At 33.7% G+C, this 18,198-nt stretch overlaps 2 pseudogenes across 2 annotated transcripts; one reads left to right on the top strand and one right to left on the bottom strand.

Moving 5' to 3' along the window:
- Positions 1-55: 55 nt before the first annotated feature.
- On the bottom strand, positions 56-8,734 carry LOC145589788 (protein CHROMATIN REMODELING 25-like; annotated as a pseudogene). Its single transcript, XR_014101816.1, has 21 exons — positions 8,514-8,734; positions 7,926-8,282; positions 7,553-7,639; positions 7,240-7,480; positions 7,043-7,168; positions 6,873-6,929; positions 6,695-6,781; positions 6,177-6,272; positions 5,826-5,876; positions 5,370-5,444; positions 5,191-5,277; positions 3,936-4,027; positions 3,724-3,856; positions 3,317-3,436; positions 3,128-3,241; positions 2,941-3,024; positions 2,609-2,679; positions 2,466-2,524; positions 1,757-1,964; positions 1,578-1,676; positions 56-1,226 (listed from the first exon to the last, which is right to left on the bottom strand). The product of XR_014101816.1 is annotated as a protein CHROMATIN REMODELING 25-like (transcript).
- A 1,467-nt stretch (positions 8,735-10,201) lies between these two features.
- LOC145588077 (uncharacterized) lies at positions 10,202-11,723 on the top strand (annotated as a pseudogene). The gene is made up of 2 exons (XR_014101533.1): positions 10,202-10,513; positions 10,824-11,723. The product of XR_014101533.1 is annotated as an uncharacterized LOC145588077 (transcript).
- The last annotated feature ends 6,475 nt before the right edge of the window (positions 11,724-18,198 follow it).

The raw sequence follows: 18,198 nt of genomic DNA, 5'->3' as shown, positions 1-18,198 counted from the left end.
CATCTTGAATATACATAAAAAAAATTGAAATAGTGTATACTTTGTCATGCGTAGGTATAAGAATACGTCAATTGTTCTTTTGTTGCACAAACAGACGGCACTTGTAGTTGTTCCAGTTTCAATATGAAGAGTACATGTTAAAATGAAGTATAATGAACTACGTATAATGTTAAGATTGTGAACAATCCTTCTATTACATAGGGTTACTAGTTAGTTTACTGCTGTTGAAGGAAGAAGTGAAGAAGTATAGCTCTATAAGTGAAATATTTTACCATAAAAGGGAAAAACGACCACAATTGGATGTTGCTACTATCAGTATCAATGCGCAGCAGATCCAAGATATCATCCTTTGAACTCCCGTTGACTATACTCAGGATACAGTGCATATACTGTACACTCAAGACAAATATGCCAAATAGCAACTGTGGTACACACCAAACAGCCCAGACTCATATGGCTGGGTTGTACAGTTCTTTGCTACACCTGTGTCAGCTGCTCAGCTATAGTTCCTGGTAAAATTTGTCGTCTTATGTCAACTCAGCTAAGTGCATCATGTCATTACACCTTAAATCCTAGCTTTGAGAGTTTGAGCCTTGGAGCAAATGCAGATTAGTCTTGAGGACAGTATCTCCAAAAGGAATGCAGGACTTCATGACCAAGTACAGCTTTTGTAGAACTCGTCCTAGCATAAAAACAGTCCTGAAACTGCCAAATTGGAACATGAAATTCCCACTGGTTACAAGTAGACCGTAAGATAAACCTTTATGCCCTTTAACTGTTTAATACCACCAGAAATGTAACCGTCACCAAAACCCACTCTCTCAAAGAGCCATGCAGCCCGGGCAGAATTACAGCAGGTCCACAACATCAACGACTTCTCTAACATGACATGGTCTTTTCAGAGGTAGCTGCCTGCTGAGAGGCGACTTAGACCTCCATGACAGATTTGTCACATCTTTTAAAGAACTTTTGATTGATTTCAGAGGTGCAACTTGTATAGGCTTGGTTGACACCAGTGGCAACTTCTTCACAGGATTTCTACCATGTGACAAAGATGATTGTTGTTCTGATAACTTCGAAAATTTGTGCTTCAGAGTACCCTCTGAATTGGACCATTTCAAATTGACTGATGTCCTACTCTCCTCTATACCTTGTACTTTAGGGGGGCGCATGGATTCTTCAGGGACAAGCTTCCCGTCTATTTGGTTTGTAAATGCAAAAGTGACCTGCATTACCACAAACAGCTACCATATTGTAAAACTTACAGTCATGTTGCATTACTCTAACTGATATTCCTTGAACATGCATGTCTGGCAACACTTTTGGATTTTTAACGTTATTACAGAACTTGTTAAGGATAGTCTTAAAGTTTCTGGCCTTCAATACAACTATTCTTTGCAAAATCAGTTAAGCAAAGACGGGAAAAGCATAGTTAAAAATAGATTCAAAAACGTCACAAGAGAAATATTAAATTAGCAGTTAAATCCATTTTAATACAGTTTTTCAACTTGTAAATGATTTTACAGGGTGACGAAACTTCATAAGATATTTGGAAATACTTTTAAAATTTGACTAACCTCATCACCAGCTGCAGCTTGAAATAGAACATCGGGAACTGAAGTGGGAGATGAATGATGAGCCCAGTTAAGCAGATCCTCTTCAGAAGGAGACCCCACCTAGAAACAAGCCCCAACAAAATATTTAAGCAATCAAGACTAAAGAAAGGCAAATTCTTTAGAAATTTTAGAAAAGCTACCTGTTTCTGAGAACTTTTTAGCATATGCAATCCAGAAATTTCTGCAAAACCACTAATATCATCAGCATTTTGGCCAGATAGGTAACCTTCACTGTTTGATTCAATACAATCGACCTCCACTCTGTTCTCAAGCATGCCATTTTGTATGTTATCAGTTGTATCACTAATTCTACATCGAACACAATCCATCTTTTCATGAATCTCAGACCTGTAAAAAGCACACAACACTTAAACTGATGCCATATTATTGTGCAGCAAGTCATTATGGACTTAAGGCATCAGGGTTAAATAAAACTAAACAGGCTTAAAATTCAAAATTGAACATTTGTGATTTAGCACAATCTATTAAACTACTTCCGAAATGGATTTTAGAAGGAACTTCAGGTATTGTTAAGTGAAATTCAGACGAGAAACATCTAATTTTTTAATCACCCAATTGCTTCACATGCTCACAGCATTTGTAAATTGTCTTTTTTTTATTGAAAAAAAAAAAAAAAAAACCTACCTCCATTTGCTACTTTAGAAGGTTGCACAGGCTACAAGGTAAAACTGTTTGCAAGTGTCAAATGGAGAGAGAAAGAGATGCATCTGATGAGGAGAGAGATAGAGAATGACTACTTTAAAAGGAAAGAAAACATTTGTTGCAATAATATGAAACATCCATTTTTAGCAAATGTTGTAAATAACATAAACGTAGAGCATTATATACCTTGCATTCACATTGTAGGTAAACAGATCGCGTAGATCTTCCATTGAAAAGGTGTTCCCCTGAATTATAGGGGAGGAAAACAGTGAGCTTGCCATTGTAACAAATGCAAAATGCAATCAAATGAAAATATTCTACTAAATTACCTTATCACAACCACCTTGTTCCTTCTGAATAACTTTCTGAACCCTTCTTTTGACATCTGACGCTGGTACACCTTTGCACATGATTTAAGATTCAAAAAGTCATCTCAATAATTCAAGTTATAGGTATGAATATATACAGTTGTGAGGAATGAACAGTCCTTTTATGACAAAACAGGGAGGAATAAACAAAAATGCCATTGGGAATAATGCCATAAATCAGCAGTCATCTAAAGGCACATTCATGCATATTAAGTACTTGAAAGTAGAAACTAATCAAGTCCCTAAATTTCTTAAAAGGCATAGAGTAAAATGAGAGATGTGTCCAACAAAACCTTCTCTTCAACGGTTCCAGAGCTCAGAAATCTGTAAACATACACTCTCTTCTTTTGTCCATCCCTCCAAACTCTTGCAGCAGCCTACAAGCAAACATAAACATAACGCTGACACAATGCTCCAGTCTGGACTCAATAGATCTGAAAGAGAAAACAGAAATACATCTGCCAATACGACATAAATTACTTGTTTATCATTGGCAGGGTTCCAGTCAGGATCAAACAAGACCAATCAATTTCCTCCGATCAAGTTCAGCCCACAACCACCAGCCTTACTACTTAAGAGAAAAGCAAATTCATCCTGCAATGCACTTGAACAAATGAGAGTTCTTCACAAAAAAGTTTTTATGTAGATTTTTATGGACAAAATAATGACCTTTGAAAAATCATTAAAACAGTTGACCAGCTTTTGTCGTTTGCTGATCGACGTTGACCCATCAAGCCTCAAATAAGGGTATCTTCTCTCACGACATAATTGAGCAAAGAGATCAAGGGTCTGAAATCGCATTAGATAATCAGCTAAATATAAATACAGATACGAAGCAAAAGACAGCAGTAGAGTACATTTGCAAGGGGAAAGGGGCTTCCAGGAAAGAGGATAGAAAGATATAATTAGCAGTAAGTCCACCTTTATAGGAGGTTTCTAAAGGATAATCCTACTAAGTTGAAATTCCTCACTAAACAAGCATGGTCTCAAGGAAGACTAGTCTAATCATTATTCTGCCTAGCATTTTAGAATATAAGGTACTCCAATTGATAGAGAACAAAGAAAAAAGTGATAACCTGGGTGTAGTTTGAGACCAGGACTATCCTGTCATCTGTCTTTTGACGCAACTGAGCTAGCAAACGTGCTAATACATGCATTTTTCCAGATAGCTCAATCCAAAGGCCATCACCCCCACTCCATACTCCAGATCTGGATGCATAATATGGAGATCTTCAATAATGAGGTTTAAAAATATCAGAGTTTCCCTTGGGGTGTGTCAAGGAGTTACCTTCCAGAGAAAACTTCTGGAGGGAAAAAGCTCAAGCAGTCCTCAAAGCCTGCTATTCCTGAATTTCCAGCTTTTATTGTGTCATATATGAGCTGCAGACAGATTGGGGTTTAGGACGAGAAAGAATAAAACGAAAGGAAAAGAGAAACAGAAAGACAAAATAATACATCCTCTTCTTGAGTTAAGAGATGAACTTCTGTTAAAGTCTACTGAACGTACGTTAATTGTCAACAGCCTCCAAATTATCGAAAGAATATTTCAAGAAGATGTCAATAATAGCAGATTATAGATGCCACAATTCTATTATAAGAATTACTAGGCCTTAGATTGTAGTCACTTTCCAATTACTCCAATCCAGTAAAAAAATGAGACAAGGAGATTGGTTTAATTTATAGAAATGATATGATCAATCTCTTAAATTACATTTACAGTAAGAAAATAAGTATAGCTTGTACCCTCTCCGTCCCATATTAGTTTTGACCTTATCATGTGTTTTGGCCTTTAGGATTGTTGTTTCGTTATTAATTGTTATTCTATTAGAAAAGTAGATGTGAAAGGAGATAGCTATAGACAAAGTAGATGTGATAGAATATAGTGGGTATTTTTTCCTGAAAATGAGATAGAGTGGGGCCCTAACTTTTTTGTTGATAGAAATAGAAAAGTGTTAAATTAGTTTTTTTTTTTCTTTTTTTTTTTTAATACAAACATCTAATCTAGAGTATTAATTGTATTTCTTAGTCAATCAACATTTCACATCATCCTTTGAGACTGCAATAGTCTGTAAATAAACCATGATCATTTTATTTGATGCAGTCTGAACATGTAACCACGCATTCAACCTTCCACCCCATTTTCCAACACTACAGCAAACCTAAAGAAGCAAGTGACATTACAGTAAGCTCTATATATTCCAAATGCTGACACTAATGCTCTTGAAAAAATTACAGTGCTTAAGACATTTTCCAACCCTTTACTAAAGTAAGAGAATCTATTAATGGGGTAACCTATCAGGCTTTCAGCAACTTCTAGAAAATCATTGTATGGAAACAAGGGTATATTTTTCAGGTCTAATATAAGACATAGCCTTATAAATGCATGTGCATGTATAAAATAGGATTGCAAAATGTGGATTGGTGCTTATGCAAGTTACTTACATGAGGGCTGCAAAAGTACCACACCTTACAGCTTGTATAGCTGCTGCTAAATTTCTATCAGTGGCATAAAGAGACTTTTTTTTAACAGCTTAACTTAATACCTTCGGGTGATTGCAGAGCTTCTTGAGAGCTGTAATATATGCTAAAATTTTAGATTGTTTTGTTCCTTCAGTAATAGCCCTTTTTACCTGATGATGTAAAAGAAACAATCAGTATTTTTTGCACAATGGACAAGAGAAGATGAGACGCCATATTTGACTAGGAACAAGAGAAGACACACATTCTTTGATTGTATAAAATGATTGTACAGCTCCGACTGCAATGGGGTGAGTTTGCAACAAACGACTTCAACGATCTGCAATATCCAAAATCAAAATTACCATACTTCAATAGCAAACTCACAAAGAAGCACAAATAAATTACTTAATTACATAAGAAATGCATTTTACATTCCACAATCAAAAAGCATATATATAGAGTAACATAAGCCTGGGAATAAAAAACACAAGAATATTTCTGGTGGAAACTGACGCCCATGATCCGTCTAAACTCTAAGATATATAGCACCATTGTTTTAGGTGTTCCTCGGAATTTAATGAAGAAGTTCTCAAAGTATACCTATCTCAAATAGACAAAAGAAGAACTTGACGGTCCAATAGTAGCCCAATCAAGTGAATCAACTTATTGCATCATATAAAACAAATTGTAACACATACTGGAGCTGTAACAGTTATACCTTTGGTGGTAAGTGATTCGATAACAAGGCATTAGTTCTTCTCAATATAAACTGGGAGAAAGGCAAGAAAAGAATCAGTCAGCACTTTAGAAAAAGAGTGAGTGATTGGTGCAAATTCTTTAATTGATAAATAATAGAGCTTTTTATAGATAAGTGAATGTATTAAGTACAAAGTATAGTAGCAGTCTACTAGCCAATTCACATTCTTCAAAAGCAAAAAACTGGTGCCACATCACTCTAAGATTGGCCACCCTTTTACTATTTTTCTCTGTTTTTCACCATAAGTGAAGTAATATTGTAATAATATGTAGTTTATAATTTGAGGGAAACCATTTTAATAGGAAATTTTACCTGATTTACTATGGCACTCAATTCCTCTGATCTTGAATGACCAACCTTTTTCTCCTCATCACTGGCTGTGGGTTCTCTTCCATTCAGAATAGGTGCCTTGAATTGTAAATCACAAATCATTACAATCAGTAAAGGAGATCAAAGTCAAACACACTATCACCTCAGATAACATGCAAAATAACATTGAAGTTATGGTAGAAACCAAAAGATTGTTCTCATGTGCAAATTTCTATGCCACACAAACAATTTATTAAGACATTGAAAACATAAGTTATATGAGATGATTACAAGTAGCTAAGGTAAGTCAGTAACCATAACTTGCATGTAGTTCAAGCAGCATTTATATACGTGCACTAAATATCCAGTCATCAAAGGTTTTTTTTTTTTATTATTTTTTTTTTTAATATCACTGAGTGAATATTACTGGTGTGCATTACCTAAATCAAAAATTAGTGGTAAGAAGAAAAAAATAAATAAACTAATTAAAAGTAAACTAAATAAATAAAGAAAAGGCATACCTGATAATACCTCCGAAAATGTGCAGCATCACCTAAGATTCCTGGATTAGTGAAATTGACCATGGCATAAAACTCTTCAAGGTCATTCTGCAAGTAAAAATGCAAGGCTGTAATAAATAGAGGGGAGGGAGGGGGGGATTGAAGGCATGTGACATTCCGAAATCAAAAGATTGTGAACCTGCATTGGTGTACCCGAAAGCAAGATGCGGCGTTTGCATACAAGTGAAGCCAATGCCTGCCACACAAGTAAGACACGCTTGATATGAAATAAAATTCCAAAAGACACAAGAATACAAGATGACAGATAAGGTTATAAATATTGCCTGCAGTAGTCAACCTTACACATACCTTGTTTGTGATTGTCTGACCATTTTTAAGCCTATGAGCCTCATCACATATAAGGAGGTCACATGATCCACTATGGCTAAATTTTGGAGCATGCATTCTAAATGTCTCGTATGAAACAATCAGCACCTGTGATAACATCAAGTAAAATTGGTGCATAAGTAGAATAAAACCAACCAAATAATCCTGGTAAACTTCACCTGTGTTTTACTGCGAGGATTTGTGAAATTCTCAATTGCAGATAAACAGTCCTCTCTGCTGCTTTCACAAAGAGCAATAAGATGAACTCTATCCTGCACCCACTTTTTGATTTCTGCCTCCCAATTGTTTACAAGACTTGTCGGAGTAACTATAATAGCCTTTTTAACCATAGGTTTCCCATCAAATCCTTGACAGAGAAGAGTATAAAGCAATGTGATCGATTGCAAAGTTTTTCCCAAACTGCACAAAAGATTCTTACAATTATCATACCATCCTTAATAATTTCCCAAAATGCAATTATCAGAGTATTACCCCATATCATCAGCCAAAATGCAACCGAAGATATTGGCAGAAGCTTGTAACCCAGAGACACATCTGAACATAAACTGTACACCTTCTCTGCTTATAAGAACTTTCAGAAATCAGAAATTACAAACAATTTTACCAAGCATCGAAGAGAAAGTAGGTCTAAATGCTTGAAAACCGCGACAATCATGACTGAGAAATTTTCTTATTAGAATGTAAGATTAAACAATTAGAGGACAGAATTAAAATGTGCTATTTGAGCTAGTCCTAAATTCAACAAACAGTCTTAACAACATTTGAATCAATTACCATTCCATCAATGCCAAGGTGCTAAGAACACCAACCAAGTAACTTCATTACATCAGATGAAGAGTTATACCTTTGATGGGGTCGAAGGAATCGAACGAGCAAGGAATCAACACTTATAGGTGTCAAAACACTCCCTCCATCCATAGATTCTTCAGGTTGCCACAAAACCAACGGCTCGATCCCCGGAGGCAAATTCACAACTTCCTCCTGTTCATCATCCTCTTCAACTACTATTGGTTGAAATTTAACTAATGGAACCACATCAGAGCTGTTAGCGCCCCATGGGACAAATCGTTTACGAGCCGAAAGCCGCCGGAGTAAGTCCTCATTTGATTTACTCCAACCATTAGCAAATGGTGGCTTAAAAGGCTTCCTTGCTGAAAGAACTCGCGGAAGCGATGATTGTCGTTCCGCCACAAGATTCCCTCTATAATTCACCCAAATTAATCACAATTATGTACTTTAAATAAATGCGAAACTTATCACATTTAACCTAAATACTCAACTAACTAAAATCATCCAAAAACAAAATTAGTTGTTAGGTTAGTCCAAAATTCAATTAAAAATCGCAATAAAACCTAGAAAAATAGAAAATAATTCGAAATCGGATGAAATTGAGGTTGGAATTAGGGATTTGGGGGTGAAAATAGAGATATACCTAATTAGGGCAGCGACATTTTGAGATTTCAAATCGTTGTCTTTAATGGCGACATAATTAACAGGTTTATCATCTTCTTCATCGGCAACTTCGAATACTTCGTTGAGTTCATCATCGTCATCGTCGTCTTCAACCTGGAATTCTTCGCTTGAATCGGAGAGATCTGAAGCTAGATAAACTAGGTCTTCTTCGTCTTCCATTGAAGTGGTGTGGTGTTGTGTTGAGGAAGGAACTAGTGAGCGCGGAGAATGTTGAGTCTGTACTCTCCTAGACTACCTCTTAAAACTGGCGGCAAAAGTTGAAAATTCTATATTCCTTTTTAAAAACGACCGTAAATGTGTAGTTTAAGGTCTTATTTCTTCCTCTCATTTTTGTTAAAAAAGGGGGGAAAAAAATACTTCCTCCGCCCCTACGTTACATTCTTATTTCTCTCTATTATTATGTGAGAAATAAATGTTAAAAATAGGAATGTAATTTAGGGACGGAGGGAGTACAAAGCATGTGCAAACTTGAAGGATAATTTAGAAAGTATAATAAATAAAAAAAAAAGAATATAATAGTCTTTATATGTGGAGTTAATTGATGGTGGTGAGTGATGGCAGCAGTTGTCGTGTTGTGGGCAACAGAAAAGAAAGGATGGGGTTGCGGTTTGTGTTGTTGGTGCTGCTTGATGTATGCGGTGGAGGAGAGGCGTGAATTGGTGATTGGTAATGGCGGTTGATTGTGGTGCAGTTGTGGTGGGAAAATTTGGGGATAAAAAGGGGAGAAAATGAGTCATTAAGAGTCTTGGTCAACTCTGAAAAAAAAGTCAAGGTTGAGAATTTGATGGGAGATAGTCAATTATAACATTTTATACTTTAATAGGTTGTTAATTGCAACAATACATGTTTTTTATTAGGTAGCTTTTTCGCAAATTTTGGACTTTAATAGGTAGTTTTTCAAAAAAAAAAAAAAAAACTATATATTTTATACATAGTACAAACATATTTATTTGATACAATACATTAAAAATGCGAAAAATTCTAAGTTCGAATCAACTTTATGGGTCACTTTTTCCAAGTTGAGCTATAGCAAAGGAATGATAGTCGTCATGGGATGGGCTATATTGACAATTTCACAAAGGAAAGCGAGAGAGAGGGGTTCGAGAGTGACAAAGAAGCAAGGATCGGAGAGACAAAATAGAGAAAGAAAATAAAGGAAGGGAATTTTACAAGTGGGTGGCTGAGGGTGGTGCTAGGCGTGGCTAGATAACATAGGCAATTAAGTTTGCATGTATTGGAGAGAGCAAGAGCTGAAACGTGTAAGCACAACACGACATGACATGGGATCACGTGGACTTTAGCATGTCTAAATAGTTCTTTTACAACTTTTGACACATTAATTAGATCACAAGTTAACATATCACAAGTGAGTTATTTTAACATGTCACAACATATAACGAATTAGTCATTTAGATGGATCACAATATATGTGTACAAATTAACCACATCCATCTTTAATCTCTCCTTCTATATAAAGTAGACCATAATATTACTACTTTTAAAAGTGTAGTAATCAAGCTTATTAGCTTGAGGGACCACAGAAAGTTACGTATTCGTGATTTCGTGTAACACAAACTTGGAACAAAACAAACAATATGTGAAACATTTGGGCTCATCACTATAAATTTCAAAGAAGGGTATCAATAGTAAGGCAATTTAGAAGTAGCTAAGCAAAGAATATTATCTCAGTGACCACAAGCTATTCACACTAAAGAATGGAAGACGAGAAAGAGATAGAAATAATGGGCGTACCACTAATGGCTGAAGGTATGAAGATAGTTTGTCTGAAATCAGATTACAACAACAAATTCTTGCGTTAGATGTTCAAACACATGGTCTTCTTCAGTTTGCTGCTAACCATGTCATGGATCCATATGCCCAATTTGAGGTCGAGAAATCCAACACTTATGATGGTCTTGTCCATCTCAAATCCCGCTACAATAACAAATATTTGGTTAGGTACGTATGTATTCTTTTTTAAATTAACCTAGTGGGCTAATGGTAAGGGTTTAACCTCAAGACTTAAAGGTTAGGTTAAGGAATGGGATATATTCCCACCCAGAACTACTCTTTGAGGGCGTGAATTCATTCACTTCTCTTATAATTCTCTTATTACCTTCGTTTCTTGTTATATCTCACAATTATTACCCCTTTGTTGCAAATAATGAGAAAAGGAGGTAGTATTATAAGATATTGATAATTTTACTCAAACATTAGTACTAATGATCAATTATTTATTAATAATTCCGTTCTTTATTATCCTTTTAAGGTGGTCTCCAAATCACTATTGGATTACTGCATCAGCTAACAAAGTAGATGAAAATCAAAGCAACTGGAATTGTACATTGTTCAAGCCAATATATTTCAGTGATAATAATGATGATACACAAAAAATGCGACTTTTACATGTCCAACTTGGTCATTACGCATGCTTGTTGAGGCCTAATGCCTCTTTTGATTCATGCTTATTTGCTGGGTCAAAAGAAATTGATAATGACTCGTGTGATGTTTTCACTTTCGTAAATTGGGAATCACTGTTTAATTTACCCAAACATGTTGCATTTAAGGGGGAAAATGGTAAATATTTAGGTGCATTTGAACACAAAGGGATTCCATGTCTACAATTTTCTTATGACAATCTTGACAATCCTAAGGTCGCCCACGAGTTGTTCGAATCTCCTGATGGTACACTTTGCATAAAATCGAGTCATGTTGGAAAGTTTTGGAGAATTGGTGACGGTGATTGGATTGTAACTGATGCAAATGATCCTCGCGGTAGTAGCAACACTGGTGCAATGTTTAGGGCTGTTGTGCGTGACGTTAACGTCATTGCACTTCAAAACATGTCCAAAACTTGGTTTTGTAAGAGATTTACTCTTAATGAAAAGGAAAGCTTCCTGAATGCTGCTACTCAAAATGTTGACGAATTTGCAATACTAGAGATGATTGATTTGGGAACGGGGTCATCTTGTGTATGATGTAATATATCATCTCTTCAACGGCGGTTATGTTTATGTGCAATTTATTGTGTTCTTAGGTTTCATGTTTGGTTTGTGTGTTAGGTTTGATGCATGGTCTGTTGTGCGCTTTTTATTTATTTATTTATTTATTTTAAAGTGTTTGTACTCCCTTAGAGCAACTACAATGGTTAGCTAATTTATATAATAGCTTGGCATGCCACATCATCTTCTTAAGCTACAACAATTCAAGCTATTTGTTGCTCCAACGGTTAAGCTAGTTGTAAATTAATTTATTTTTAAATTTATAATATTTTTTATCTAATAAATATTTGCCAAGCTAATTAGCTCTACAAAGCTAATTTGCTTGCCAAAGCTAATCAACAAGATGTGCAACAATGGTGTAGCTACTAGCTTAAAATTTTTAATATTTGCAAGCTAGTCCCTTTTCTCAACCATTGGAGTTGCTCTTATATAGTTATATATCCAGTGATGGGGAGGGGACTGGAACCTAACTACTGAAAACCGATCCCTGAATTCAGATTAGACCAAAGGGTGAAGCGGGTGGAACACAAAAAAATTATACGTAGTATATGTAATGCATTGAGTGAAATTATATTATTTAGGTTCAAGAGAGTCATTCGTGTTTAGGGGTGAAACTTCGATTTTCGGTTTGGTTTATTGCCCAAATCGAAACAGAACCACAATATTTTGATTTAAAAAAATTGCAAATTGCACTTATGCTATTATTTTTTTGACAATTTTGAGCTCAATTTAGAGGCTTAAGGGCTAAAATATCCCTAAAACCTTAATGTAACATTTTTCGACACGCAAATCGATAAAAAAAATTAAATTGGGTTCTAATTTACAATCTATTAGTACTTTTGGGCTACAATTTGCAATTTTTTTTTTAAAAAAAAAATGGCTACAACTTGCATTGCAAAATACAAACTTTAAAAATGTAATTAACAAATTTTCCAATCTTATCGTAAAATATGCATTAAGTAATATAATTCATCAACTATCAATGACAATGAAATTACCCCTTTACATTACAAAAATAAGGAGTTGGAAAAATAAACAATTCAACACATGATAAAAAAAAAAAAACTTGTGATCTAAAAAAATAAAGAAAATGTATAAACTAATACTCCATATCATTTGAAAATAATTATTTATACATATAAAATACTTTGAAAAAAATTAATCTTACATAGTATATTTTTATTTTATAATTTTAAAAATGTGAATAGTTGTGTGTCAATTGTTGATCGAGAGGTTGGGAGATCTTACTAAAGTTAGTTTAATTATAATAGTCTTTGAGTTATGTACAATCTAATATATCATATCATATAACTAATATATAAAGCTAAACTTTTAGCCAGGCGACGAGACAACGACACTTAGCGTTCCAACTTTTCGCCAAGTGTCGTGCCACGTAGGATAGAGTTATATAGAATTCAATTTGTAGGATAAAAAAGGTAGTTTAGAATTTTATTTTCAATCAAATTTGGATAGAATTTTAGGATAAAATTGTTAATTTAGAGTTTTATTTTTGATAAAGTATCAATATTTCATATGTACAAATTAAATTATAATTTTATTCAAAAAAAAAAATTAGATTATAACTCTCATAAATTATCATATAAATTTTTTTTTATCATAATTTTTTTTGGAACGAAGGAATTAGTTCAAAATGTACCACGTCCATGGTTTATAATATATTCTAATCAATTAAAATAATATACTTCACAATCTAATATAATTTTATTATTGTGTATAGACCTGTCAATCAGGTCGGGTCACGAGTCATTTCAGACAAGGTCAAAAAAAAATTTCACCAATATTATTATTATTTGTCATTACATGCCTACAAATTTAAATTGTCACAAAAACACGTCAATTCCTAACTAATTTTGTATCAATGATATGTTTTAAAATTTGACATATAGATTAAAATATATCTTTAAATTTAATAAACAACCCGGGCATCGCACGGGCACAAAACTAGTAACTAATATATAAAGCTAAACTTTTAGCCAGGTGACGAGACAGCGACACTTGGCGTTCCAACTTTTTGCCAAGTGTCGTGCCACGTAGGATAGAGTTATATAACATTCAATTTGTAGGATAAAAAAGTTAGTTTAGAATTTTATTTTCAATCAACTTTGGATATAATTTTAGGATAAAATTGCTAATTTAGAGTTTTATTTTTGATAAAGTTCCAATATTTCATATGTACAAATTGAATTATAATTTTATTCAAAAAATAATTAGATTATAACTCTCATAAATTATCATATAAATTTATTTTTTATATCATAATATTTTTTTAGAGCGAAGGAATTAGTTCAAAATAGCTTAAAAATGTACCACATACATGGGTTATAATATATTCTAATCAATTAAAATAATATACTTCACAATCTAATATAACTAGATGAAGCCTGTGCGATGCACGGTTTGTTTGAATTTTTAAAAATAATTTCTTTATACATATATTTATGTGCTAAAATTTGTTATATATTTAGATAAAATTCCTAATAAGAAAAGATAATATTTTATATTTAATTAATTTAAATTGAAAAATCTCATTCACCAATTTTGCTTACGTGTCAGTTAAATTATTTAATTCTAAAAGAAATTAATAATCTCATATTTAATTGGCTACTACTAAAATTTATTATCCTACGTGACACAATATGAAAATTAGATCTTACGTGGCTCTCTAAAAACTCGGGAAAAAACTCCCCTTTATATATATATATATATTAGATTTTATTATTGTGTGTAGACCTGTTAATCAGGTCGGGTCACGAGTTATTTCAGACAGGGTCAAGAAATGTTTTTCCACCAATATTATTATTAGTCATTACATGTCTACAAGTTTAAATCGTTACAAAAATACGTCAATTGCTAACTAATTTTGCATCAATGATATATTTTAAAATTTGACATATAGATTAAAATATATCTTAAAATTTAATAAACAACCCGGGCATCGCATGGGCACAAAACTAGTATATATATAAAGGAGAGTTTTTCCCCGAGTTTTTAGAGAGTCACGTAGGATTTAATTTTCTTAGAGCGCCATGTAGGATTATATATTTAAGTTGTAGCCAAATAAATGAGAGATTATCAATTTCTTTTATAATTTAATAATTCAAATGTCACATAAGCAAAATTGGCGAATGGGATTTTAAAGCTTAAATTTATTAAATACGAAATATTATCTTTTGAGATTAGGAATTTTATATAATATTTTAAACTAATATAATAATAATTTTAATAATCACATAAATATGAAACTGATTTTTTAAAAAAAAATACTAACAAGCCGTGCATCGCACGGGCTTCATCTAGTATATATATATATAATAATAGTTATAATAGTCTTCAATAGTTAGCACTGCTAGTTTTCATTAATGTAATACATTTTACCTTTAAATAAACTACGAATGTTGGATATCCAAATTACTCGATCTAATAATTTTTGTATACAAGATATCTAAAATTTTCGGATATGAATTCATATATCATTAATAATTTATTTTTTTTGATAGAGTTTTAAATTGGGTACCTATCTCACGAAACCCATGGTATGGCCTATTTTGGCATGCCTAAGCATTTCATTTGATAATTTGGACACATCACATCATGTAGCAAGTGCGTTATTACGACACACCACAACGGCACACCATGTAGTAGTTCATCAAGCAAAAAAAAAAATATCCTCCCTCCAAATAGATAAGAAGAACTTGGTCTTTCATAAGCTTAAAATCGCCCTAATAAAGATAATGAAAAACCTTGTCATTATTCAATAAAGAAACGATGTCCCTTCAAAAAAAGAAAGAGTTATTATAGACCTAATAAAAAAACCAAAATAGAAAAAGAAAAAAAAAATATCAGAGCTTGTTTATAACATGTGGACCATAATTGACACGCTAATTGTATATACTACCTCCGTTATAGGTTATGTGCAACGATTAGACATTTTCCCTCTCCACTTTATATCAAATTGTTGCATTATTGTCATGATTCTAGACTACATTTTAAAGAGTATGTATTCCCTCGATCTCTATTTTTTTTATCCATTAATAATTTTTGGGTTAAACTTTAAAATTTTTAAGAGCATCCACAATGTTCGAGGTGAGCTACTAGCAAGCCATTGCGGAGCTCATGGCCGGCCCATATCATGTGCAGCCTGTGTGGCTGCACAGGGCCCAAATATGTATGGGGCCTTAAATTATGAGAAATATATACTTTGTATAAATTATCAGCTACAATATATATGTGGCATGTATATTCAATGTGGCTTGGTGGTTTGATGTTTATAGTTACTCTTAGGATGAATTTATGTTCAAACCCACTGAAGTCTCTTAATTCCATTTTTTTTCCTTTCCAAAAAGCAAAGTAATGCCTTTAACTTTTTCTTTAGTGCATAAGCAATGCCTTTATATGCTTTCAAAAAAAAAAAAAATGCCTTTATATTTCATTTGAGAACATTATGAGTATAATTCATTCTTTTGTTTTATTAAATAAAAATAAGTCATGAGTATTATATATATATATATATATATATATATATATATATATATATATATATATATATATTAAAATGCAATGATGAATATATATACTACCTTCGTTACATATTATGTGCAACAAAAATATCGACATAGACTCCTAGACAAAATTTGTATGTGAGTGCGTGGTAAATAGAGAGAGAAATATAAAAAAGCATGTGATGAGGAGAGAGAGATAGAGAGAAATGACAAATTGACAACCAATAAAAGGAAAGAAAACATTTGTTGTAAATAAAGTGTAGCATCTATTTTTAGTAAATGTTGCACCTCATATGAAATAGATGTAGTATGTGAGAGTGAGGGGTAGCTCAAGTGGTTAGAGTTTCCCTCCCGATTCCAATAGATCTTGGGATCGATTCTCACCCCGCCCTTGTGGCTCTCTAAACACCAAAAAAAAAAAAAAAAAAAATAGATGTAGTATATATGTCATTTTAATGATAAAATTAATTAAATGGAAAAATTTTATACTATGTACTCCGTATTTGCACAGGGCCTCCAAAGGTTGGGACGGCCCTGGTGGAGCTAGAAGGGTTGTACGAGCTTTGATGAAACTACATATCTATACAAAGCTATGTAATTTCACTTTATCCAAAGCCACTTTGATATCACATGATTATCTTTTACTCCCTCCATTTTTAAATTTTTGCTCCATTTCTCCATGTGCGGATTTTTAGAAGAAAAAAAATAAAATATGGAGGTAATGGAGTAAGAGAAAGAATAAAAATTGTAAAAAGCAAAAGTAGTTGAGAAAATTAGAAGAGAGAGAATATAAAATTAATAAAATATGATTTATGTTGGATTTAGGTAAGAGAAATGAATTAAATATTGTAAAAGATTTTCAATTAATGAAACGGAGCAAGTATTTAAAAATGACCGGAAAAAAAAAGTGGAACAAGTATTTAAAAACAAAAGGAGTATACATTCACGATAATTTATGATTAAAGTTTTGACCCAAAAAAATATCAATGGAGCAAAAATGAAAGGACAAGGGAGTCGTAATTAGGGGTGTACATGAACAGGACCGGACCTGAAAACCGACCTGACCCAGACCTGTTGGGACCGGACCTGACCCGGACCTGTAGATTCAGGTCCGGTCCCGGTCCTTGAAAATCAAGGTTTCCGGTCCCGGTCCGGATCAGGTCCAAACCCGGGGTTTTCAGGTCTGGACCTGAAACCTGTAAAAAATGCGTTTTTTTATTAAAAAAAAAAAAAATCCCAAATTTCAAAAGAAGTCAGTTGCATTTTTGTAAACCCACTAACCCTAACTCACTCCTCACTCACTCTCTCTCTCTCAGCCGACACCACACCAACACCCACTCCCTCCAGACCACCGCCCAGGCGCCCAGACACCAGTCGGCAGTCGCCACCGCCCACCAGACCAGCAGCGACTACACGCTGCATCACCTGCGAGGCTGCGAGTCTGCAACGACTACACCCTGCATCTGCACGAAAACGGTGTGAATTGTAAGTTTTTTTTTTTTAAATTAAATCTAATTATATTTGGTATTGTTTATAAAGATTGTATTGCTTATAATTCTGGGTTTATAATTCTGATTTGGTATTCTGATTTTCTGGGTTTATAATTCTGATTTGGTATTGCTTATAAAGATTGTATGATGTTTGCATGTTTGTAAGTTATGTTTTGTAGTTCATTTTTTTCGAATTCATGATTTTTTTTGAGGTTTTTTTAGTTCTGTTTTTGATTCATTTTTTGAGGTTTTTTTAGTTTTGTTATTGATATTTTCGGATTTTCTGTAAACAGGTCCATAAACAGGTCTATAAACAGGTCCAAAAGGTTATTTATTTTCTTTTTAAAAAAAAAAAAAAAAAAACACACACAAAACAGGTCTGTTCAGGTCTAGACCTGACCCGGACCTGATTTCTCAGGTCTGGACCTGACCCGGACCTGCTGAATCAGGTCCGGTCCCTGGTCCTCAAAATTGGCTGATTCAGGTCCCGGTCCTAACAGATCCGGTCCGGTTTTGGACCGGTGTACAGCCCTAGTCGTAATCATGAAAACAAAAAGTAACATGGTCATGTAATTATTTAACTCGCAATTCAAACAATGTGTGAAGCACGTGAGCTTATCCACTCGGGTCCA

The sequence above is a fragment of the Chenopodium album genome, chromosome 17 (assembly GCF_948465745.1).
Source record: "Chenopodium album chromosome 17, dcCheAlbu1.1, whole genome shotgun sequence".
Taxonomy (NCBI): Eukaryota; Viridiplantae; Streptophyta; class Magnoliopsida; order Caryophyllales; family Amaranthaceae; genus Chenopodium; species Chenopodium album.
Note: the sequence above shows the minus strand (reverse complement) of the source record. Positions and strands in the feature narration are given on the sequence as shown.